This window comes from Spinacia oleracea, chromosome 3, assembly GCF_020520425.1.
Source record: "Spinacia oleracea cultivar Varoflay chromosome 3, BTI_SOV_V1, whole genome shotgun sequence".
NCBI classification, from domain to species: domain Eukaryota; kingdom Viridiplantae; phylum Streptophyta; class Magnoliopsida; order Caryophyllales; family Amaranthaceae; genus Spinacia; species Spinacia oleracea.
This window is the reverse complement of record NC_079489.1, coordinates 104,758,432-104,768,622: the sequence shown is the minus strand read 5'-3', so window position 1 is coordinate 104,768,622 and position 10,191 is coordinate 104,758,432.

Genomic DNA, 10,191 nt, shown 5'->3' with positions numbered 1-10,191 from the left:
GTTTAGTTATCATGCTTTGCCAATCTTAATATCCTTTTCATCGAATGTTCTTCGAGATAGATGATAAGATCTTTTGAGTATGTTTATTTTGTGATCTAGTCTTTCTTGCTACAATAGTGGTTCTATGCATTTTGCAATGAAGAACTATTAAGTCAACAGACATGTGATCTACCCAAGTTCAATGAAGAACTCTTTAACATAAACAACCCTGTTTTATTGCTTCTTAGGCAATAAGTACTTTTACTTCAACTTTATAGGTTGCTAGTGATGCTTTGTTTGGAATTACTTATCCAAGCAGTTCAAAGATATGTGGAATACTTTCCAGCTGTATCTTAGAACATAGAAATTAATATTTTAATATCCCACATAACAACTCATGGTCTCCAAACCATGTTGCCATTTCAAAACACGATGCTCTATAGCTCGTCCTTATCAATGGTTAACTCCAAAGGGTCTTGCTTGATCCTTTGCCAGTGTTTATGCGTGTAGCATCAATATTTAGCATATCTTTATTTCCTTGAATCAAGAACTATTCCTATGTACCTTTTTAAGTACCATAAGTATTCTTGATCTCAATCTAGTTGATCTTCACTTAGATCAATAGAGATTGGTATATGTTCGTCATGCCTAAAGTCATACGATACGTTTTTGGCGATCCTCATATTATATCATACATGATAAATTCTTTTGCAGAATAATTCCCAATTGAATTCTATTCATGTAAGTTTAGCTCATCTAGTTTCAGTAGATACTAAATCCAGCTAAATTCTTTGACATATAATATAGGTTAAGAATCTTACTTAGATCCTTTGATGTTTAACTTAGTAAATGCTTATACATAGTTCAAACATTCTTTACTTAGATTTATTCACATGGGTCGAATATCTCCAATGGAGTCTTTCGTGTTTGATTTAGTAAATGCCATTACTTAATCTAAAACATTAATATAAGATATTTGTAAATAGATCTTAATACCCAGTATGTACTAAGTTTCGCCTTGGTCCATCATTGATGAATAATTTCAAATCTAAGTCATTAGCATTTGAATGTTATTTCACAATAGAGAGATATGTGTGTGATACACATAGGACCAATTAAGTTTTATGTAGTCCCACTAAACTTCTTATATATCTATAAGAATCATGTACATTTTATGAAACTAAAATACTTATTAGCTTCACTAAAATATAGTTCTAATTCCCAATTGCTTGCTTAAATCTGTACTTAGATTTTATAAACTAGCTTTTCTTTTCAAGCATTTATTTGGATCCACAAATCCTATGACATACCATGTACATAGTTTCTTCCAACATTTGACTGAGGAAGATGTTTTGTCATCCAATTGCCATATGTACCAATATGCAATCATTGCTTGAATTATAGACTTAAGCATTACGATTTTGCATGAGGTTTCAACACAATCTACATCATGAATTTGCTTGTAACCTTTAGCAACTAATCTAGCTTTGTGTGTGAACACAATTTCATGTTTGATGGTTTTTATCCTTAAAACAAACTTGCAACCAATAGGTGTGAAACTATTCTTGCAAATCAACAAAATTTTAATTTTGTCATCAAAACATTGAGTATGTTTATGGCCTCTAGCCATTTAAAACATTTGAGTCTATATATGGCCTCTAACCATTTTAGGGAATTTGGGTTTCGTCATAGCTTTCTTACAGGTCACAAACTCATTAATAGTTTGACTGCAAGTTGTAGGTTTCTTTACTATCTAATAGAAGAATTGCATAGCTTCAGTGACCCGAACTCCATGTTTCTTCACTATCTAATCGAAGAATCTCATAGTTTCAGTGACTTGAACTCTATGCCTACTTGGGTATAGAACATCAAACAATAGAATATCAATAGCCACTTAAAAGTCCTTTGAATATTCTGTTCTCCTTGAAGCACTTGTAAAGTCTTCTAAGAGATGTCTATTCTTTAAAAGCCACTTCTAAAGTCCTTAAAGAATACGTGTTCGGATTTTCTAAAGAACTTCGAAAAACCTCCAGATTGTCCGTTTTATGTTTGTTGTTCGCCTCGAATACTTTCGAGGTCTATTTTCTCCCACTTGTCATTTTGGAAACGAATCTCCAAAAGGACATCATTTCGAGCAAACAAACATTATGTTCTCAAAAATTCGTGGTAGAAACAATACCCTTGTGTCTCATTTGAATAAATCACAATGAAACATATATCTATACTTGGGCCTTAGTTTGTCGAATGACAAACACTAAGCTCCCACTGAGTTTTGCAACTCTCTAGATATATTTTATGAAAAGTTATTCTGAAATTACTTTTCAATAGCTTTGACGAATTTGGTTTAGTTTGGTGGTAGTTGAGCATTTTGTTTTAGAAATTATAGGAAAAGTCTTTATGATTCTTCATTAATCGAATCAAGTACTAATTGACTTCGATTATTCCAACTAAGATATGCCATATCTTATAGACCTAGATTGTGAAATTACAACACACAATCATTGATGATCATATTTGGTCTCAAGTAATCATCAACATGATCTAACCTAGATCTTTATGATTTCTTGCCAAGTGGATTTTATACTTCTGAATCTTTGAACTAGCCAAACAGATTCAATTTATATCACATTTGAGTAAATAAACCTATATTCACTCAAATCCATGTGAAATAATAAAGTCATAAAATCTTTCTTTAGCTTTGAACTCTATTGTCTAGGCGTTCTAACAATAGTTCATATCTTTTGTTACTTTCAACAAGTAAGACTAGTTGTCTTGAATGATCTAGAAATCAATCAACTTTCAAAATTCCATCAAAATAGAACTTTTGAATGTTAACTTATTGATATGGTCTAAGCAACAATGCCAAAGATTAGTGGAACTCAAATCAAGGGGTTGATTTGAACCTAGTAAAGTTCTTTAAAGAGTTATTTGTTTTAATCAAGCATATTGACTCAACCCGTAAATGACCATTTTATTCAAATAAACAAACAAACAAGCATTGTTTTTGTTCTTCTGAATGTGAGTCTTTCTGTGTTTGAAGCAGAAATTTAGGTATGCTGATTATGGAACAAAATAGCCATTAAGTTCCAGCCTTGAAAGGACTTAAAACAAACTAGATGACCCTACAACTAATGTAGCATTGCCATGCTTCATTTCCCACTTGTAGGTCATTAGTGTAGCCTAGCTTCCATTGTTTGAGTTATTACCGAAGTAAGAACCTCAAGCGGTATATGATACCAAGGAAGTTTGATTGCTAGGTCACTTCTCTATAAACATAAACTTATAGGTAGAAACGGAATCGTAAATTCCTTTCATTTGTTCCTTGTTTTCCTATTTCTTGTACCCTTTCTTATAGTCTTAAGAATTGAATTCTATAGTGTTGACTTTTATACTTTGTTAGACATGTCCGATGTCATTCCAACAGAGTTCTTACCATTTTATTTATGTTGAATATTCTATTTCAACTAGATGATCTTATCAGAAGCTTCTAAAGTTCTCTAAGCATCAATCTATTCGAATGTCTAGGGACTAGACTCATTCGAGAATTAAATGGACAAAGATATTAGGTTGTTAACCATTGGTAAATCTGAGTGTTTAAACTCAATGCTTTATGATCTCAAAACTACATTATATTTTGAATTCACAAGCACCAATCGGTTAGCCATTCGACTTTGATACTCGAAAACAACCATAAAAGTCGCTAAAAGAAACGTACATTTTAAATCGCTCATTTTCTCTCATTTCCGTGAATCGTTCTTGAATTCACTACCAATCGAGGAAATTTACTGTTACCTTTCTAAAAGGATTTATTGCAGTGCAAGATATTTAATTATAAACAATAATTAAAACATACATTGAATCATGCAAAGTCTAAACATTTATCATGAATAATAACTTGAAAATTAAAGCAATCATGCAATTCAAACAAGTTATTAGCATTTTATTCGAATTTAATGTTCCGGCAGGTGTGAATAAAATGATTCCAAGACCCTAAAACCATTGAAGAATTAAGCACAGTTTGTCGACTCAATTCTAAAATATTTTAGGTAAGCAAAAGCCTTTTGCTAATAGTCTAGAAACTACTCTTGGTTGATAGGTACGTCTAAGAACTTATTAGGTAAACCTATCGATTTTGCCACGACATAAAAGGACTCCTTACTTATATCGTTGAGTTTCACCAAAACTAACATGTACTCACAATTATTTGTGTACCTTGCCCCTTTAGGACCAATAAGTAACACCTCCCTGAGCGAAAACTATTACTAGATTGATGTAAAGGATATCCAAGCAAGTGTATATTTTGGCATGACACCTTTTAACTCAATTTTTAAGTTTGGAACTTAAGGCTCTTACTATGTTGGTTAGATTTTAAGTGAACTAAAATCCTTAATCATGCAACATAATCAAGCTTTGATCTCATGCATTTTAAGACATATTTAAAAGCAATAAATAACTTAAAACATGCATAAGATAAATGTAATCTAGTATGGCCCGACTTCATCTTGAAGCTTTAACTTCAAAGTCCGTCTTGAAAATCTCCGTGGGAGGCACCATTTTCTTCAAATAGGATAAGCTCTAATTAAAACTAATTACAACTATTTGATGGTACGCAGACCATATTTGAATTGAAAAACAACTTTGGTACTTTAGACCAATTACATTCAAATTAATGGTACGCAGACCATATTTTCTACCCTATTTGGGCCATTCTAGTCACTTCATAACCTGCAAAACAGTACATATACAATATATACTATTCACCCATTCATTATCATGAATGGCCCACATAGCTGGTTAGTAAAACACATTATGCATCACATAAACATTTGCAGCAATTAATCAAGGGCACCAATAATCTACAAATTATTCAGTCCTTATTAATTCTAATCAAGTTGTTTTAACCTTAAGGATTTGTAGACCTAATCAAGAGTTTATGACTAAAAAGGGCTCCCACTTAAACCAATAAATTCATATGCTTTACTAATTTTAAACATAAAAATGTATTTCTAGTCTAACCGGAAACATACAAATTTAATTAAAATTTAAAGCTCATATAAATTTATAATTGAATCCGCTTATTTAATTTATTTTTTAGTCGTATTTAAATTAATTCATGATTTTAATTTTAGTAAAATAATTAGAATAAATAAATTTAATATAATTACAATATTCAAAATTAAAATCCAAGAAAATAATTTAAATTATTAATTTTAAAATTAATTAAAATTACGAAAACTGAAAATTTCAAATTAAAATTTTAAAACGATCTAATCGTAACCCAACAACCCCACGCAACGCATAGCCATAGGCCACACGCACACAGCCATCGCTGGCCATGTGCGCGCAGCCCATGCGCTGCGTCGCATCGCTGCTGCTCACCATCGCAAGGCATCAATCGAACACGCGAGCTGGTGCTCGCTGCGCGCGCCAGCGCTCGATGCACGCGAGCCATCGCTCGCTGCGCGCCCCAGCGCTCGATTCATGCGAGCCATCGCTCGCTGCGCTCGCTTGCCAGCGCTCGATCCATGCGAGCCATCGCTCGCTGTGCGCTTGCCTTTCTCGCACGCGAGCTTGCGCTCATCGCACGAGGCAGTGGCATGCGAGCTGGCGCTCGCTGCGCGCGAGCGATCGATGCTGGGCCTAATGCTCGTGGCACGCGAGCTTGCGCTCGCTGCGCGCGAGGCTCCGCACGCTTGTGCGAGTGCTCGTGCCTTGCTTTCGCCCTTGCCCATGCGCCCATTGCACACAGCCCACGACACAGGGCAGGGCTGCTGCCTTGAGCTCGTGCACCATGCCCTTGCTCGCTGCATTCGTACCGCATGGGCGACGAGCTCCCTTGCTCGTAGTCGCATGCCCGCACTATACAACACCCCTTAAGGGTAACACGTAGCGTCCATTGCTTTGTGCATGCAAGTTATATGAGCGAATCGCATAAAAATAAAAAATTTATATTCAAAATTAATGACAAATTAATAAATTATCAAAATTTTAGAATGCCTTTTACATGCGGAGTTGACACAAAAATCACTCGATTTGGATGAGTAACGAAGAAACTGTCGAAAAACTGCGTACGTATAATTAAATAAACGCAATTTGCAATTAATTAACAATTACGAAAATTAATCACCCCTTTTAATTCTTGCAAATTTGTAATATTTAACCATGTTCATGCAATTAAGATTATGAAAATAATAAGAGGCTCGTGATACCACTGTTAGGTTATGATACATATGACAATTCATAAATCATGCGGAAAAACCATAAAGCCAGGAAAGCATATTATTTACACATAATCATTTAGCATAGAATAGATGCATACATGTTGTAGCGTGCCTTCCCTAGCTGCGCCCGAACCGAACAAGAACAAGTCTTTAGGACTCCAAATGTCGTCCCTCCGTAGATAGTCCACAGTACGTCCGGATCCGCCTCAAGTTAGACCAACTAGAATCGCCCTTAAGGTTACTAGGAATTTCGACTATGTGTTTGCAAGTGTATGGCTGATTTTTCTTTCAAAAACTTACCCTTTGAATACTTCAATCGTTCGTACAAAAAATGACCCTAGGCCCTTATTTATAGAGGTATGAAAAAGGAACTGGAATCCTATTAGGATACTAATTAGTTAAACTAGAATCCTAGTAGGACTCTAACTAATTAATTTTATCCTTTTAGGATTAGGAATTTAATCATCAAACAAATCCTATACAATTTAGGTTTCGTATGTGAACACAAACTCTACACGAGCATGACCCACGAGCGTGCAGGCCATGCCCGCGCACAGCCCACACGGCCGCTCGGCCCACGCGAGCCGCAAGCCCACGCGAGCAGCAGCACAGCTCGCAGCCCATTGCTGCGCGCGCTGCCATGGCCTGTTGGGCCTGGCCTTGCGCTGGGCCTGGCGTGGCCTTGGCTGTTCGTGTGGCGCGTTTGGCTTGCTGGGCGATGGCCTGGCTTCGTGCTGGGCCCTCGTCCGGCAGGCCTCGTCCGATGCTTATTCGTACGATACGCTTCCGATTAAATTCCCGATTCCGGAATTCATTTCCGATACGAACAATATTTAATATTTCCGATTCCGGAATTAATTTCCGTTTCGAACAAATATTTAATATTTCCGTTTCCGGAATTATTTTCCGATTCCGATAATATTTCCGATTCTGACAATATTTTCGTTTCCGGCAATATTTCCGATTCCGGCAATATTTCCATTTCCGATAATATTTTCCGATACGTACCATGTTTCCGTTTCCGGCAACATCTACGATTTGGATAATATTTATATTTCCGATACGATCCATATTTCCGTTTCCGGCAATATCATCGTTTCCGGAGTATTCATTTCTTGCTTGTGACGATCTCAGCTCCCACTGAAACCAAGATCCGTCGATTCCGAATATCCATAGATAGAGTATTTAATGCCATTAAACACTTGATCCGTTTACGTACTATTTGTGTGACCCTACGGGTTCAGTCAAGAGTAAGCTGTGGATTAATATCATTAATTCCACTTGAACTGAAGCGGCCTCTAGCTAGGCATTCAGCTCACTTGATCTCACTGAATTATTAACTTGTTAATTAATACTGAACCGCACTTATTAGACTTAACATAGAATGCATACTTGGACCAAGGGCATTATTTCCTTCACAGACATACACCAAGTAAACCTAAGTCGATTTGAAGACGGTTTATATTCCTGCAATTCTGGAAAAGATGGCCCTAAAAGCCTAAAAGCAAATGCCAAACGGGCACAAGTGTATCTTGACCCCTGCACCCTGGCTTCCAGTAAATCCTTAGACAGCATTCCAAAAATCGTAACAGTATTTTTACGAACCCTTCTATAAGTCAACTTACCTAGGACACCTCGGGTTGTACACAGCAGGACTCGGATTTTAAATAATTTTCAAATGATTTTCAAAGATTTCTTCGAACATAATAAAGTGTCGTTGGTTTAAGCTAAGCGTCTATCTCGATGTTGCAAGTAAGCCAAAAAGATTTCTAAATATGATTATGCGTATAGAAAGGCACCTAGCTTTTAGTCATGCCACATTTCAACATGTGACTACCTTGACCATGGCAATGTCGCACAATACGACATTTACAAGAGAGGTAGCAAATCACTACTCGAACATACCTCGCACTAAACGAGTCTGGTTCAAACTATTCATGATCCGTGTCACCATGAATGCATAAAAACGTATGCAAAGCATTATAGCACCAAGCCAATCCCGTAGCTACAATTGGGGGCTTGAGAAAAACACTCTAAAAATGCTCAAAATGACGATTTTATCGCAAATTCTCGACGCTAATGCTATACATACATCATAGGGGCACGATCCTAAGGTCTAATCGTGTAAAACGAACCTTAGAATGGCTACAACCCCTCCCAAATTCTAAGCACTACTTAGAATATATAAAGTCCCCCCACTAACAAGGGTAACTGAAAATCGCGAGTCACCAAAACTCCGATCAAACTACTGCACATAACGCTCGCCCTACAAGCGCCCGTTACACAGTCTACCTCGTTCCAAAGCAAAAGCAAAAGAAAAAAAATAAAAAAAACTGTCAAAATTCTGCCCAGAAATCATTTTCAACGCCCAGAGCTGGGCGCCGATATCTTTAACGCCCCAGCCTGGGCGCTGATTCTTTCTGCTAGCCAAGTTTTGCCCAGATATAAAAATAAGAAAGAAACACCTATGAATCATCGCATTGAACGAAGTAATAAGCCGTGCATACCCACGCGGAAGGTGCTACACTTGTTCGAGTACCTGAACGAGGCATGACGAAATACTCCAATGCAAAAAATAATAATGATACCCCAACATCTGGAGAAATGTTCTAATACATGTTGTTAGGCCACACAAGCCTACGTCGCACCATAAAGTTTAACCATCCCACAGTACAAGTCTAAAAAAGGGAGAGTAAGGCATATTGCGCTAATGCGGGCACAACCAAGAACATGTGTAAAAGAGGCAAAGACTACTTATCGCCCAAATTCAAAATTCAAGCCACATGACTTCTACATTAAGGATTAAAGGTAGCAAAATATTACCTACCACGGAAGGGATAGCTCGCACCTACACGAGCGGAACCCCAAGGCATCTTTCTCGAAAGAACCTACAAAAATCGTACGCCAAAAGGAAGCATCCCAACATGCATACTTGGGGGCTCCAAGCTACGAAACAACCATAGAAAAATAAAAAAAAATTCTCGAAGCAAATGTTTGAACAATCAAAAGGGTACGATGTTTGAGCCCACCTCGTGAATAGGCCTGAACCCTACTAAGCTTCTAAGCAAACTATTCGAAATCAGTCATTGCTCAAAAGAAATGATTCAAGTAAACTGATTAATGGAACCGCACACAACGGCCATTCTATGAATGCTCGTTCGCACGTACATATCATCATTCTAAGTATCGAACATTCACGAACGCGTTTAAAAGGAAAAATATACAACAACAAGAGCGGTCAAAGTCTTACGCCTCAAGGTATGTTCCTCGGGCCATATAGACTCGCCCAACTATCGCAATAACTGTACGCCTTAAGAGCAACAGTTCCTTCAAATAATCGCCCCAAAGCGACAAGTACCGTAGTCCACCAATCGGCTATGGCTTCTCAAGAAAATCTTCACGTTCTAATACAAAGAAAATACAAAAGAAAAGAGAATACATAGAACTTCCAAGTGAAGTAAACGAATGAACAAGAGGCCAACTGTGTCATCAAAAGACCAGCCCAAACAACACTTTCAACGCCCCACCTGGGCGTGAATTATTTCATCGCCCAGGCCTGGGCGCCGAATATGTACCCAGGCTCAAAAAAGGCCCTAACTTCTAGTGGGCCCTGCCATACTCATTCGACTCGAAAATTGCCGAAAGTCGCACCTCACGACTTTGTCAAAGTAGCACACCACTACAAAGGTCCCTCGCGCATACGAGCATGACCCCAAACATGATTACAAGATGCGAAAAACGATCGACGAGCCCCAGTGCTTGGGGGCTCGCGAAAAAATATACTCCAACAAGGAGCGCACAATCAAAATCACATTCCCGGACTACGCCATACACCATCTCATGTTTGGATATCTCAAAAAAAAAAAGCGCAGGTTCGACCTCAGAGAAAGGTCGTCATTGACACTTGTGCATGGTCCTCTGATCAAAGACCAAGTAGTGGCAAAAATCGAGCCGTAAGGACTAGCTCAAAACCACGAAAGCAGACGGTCGC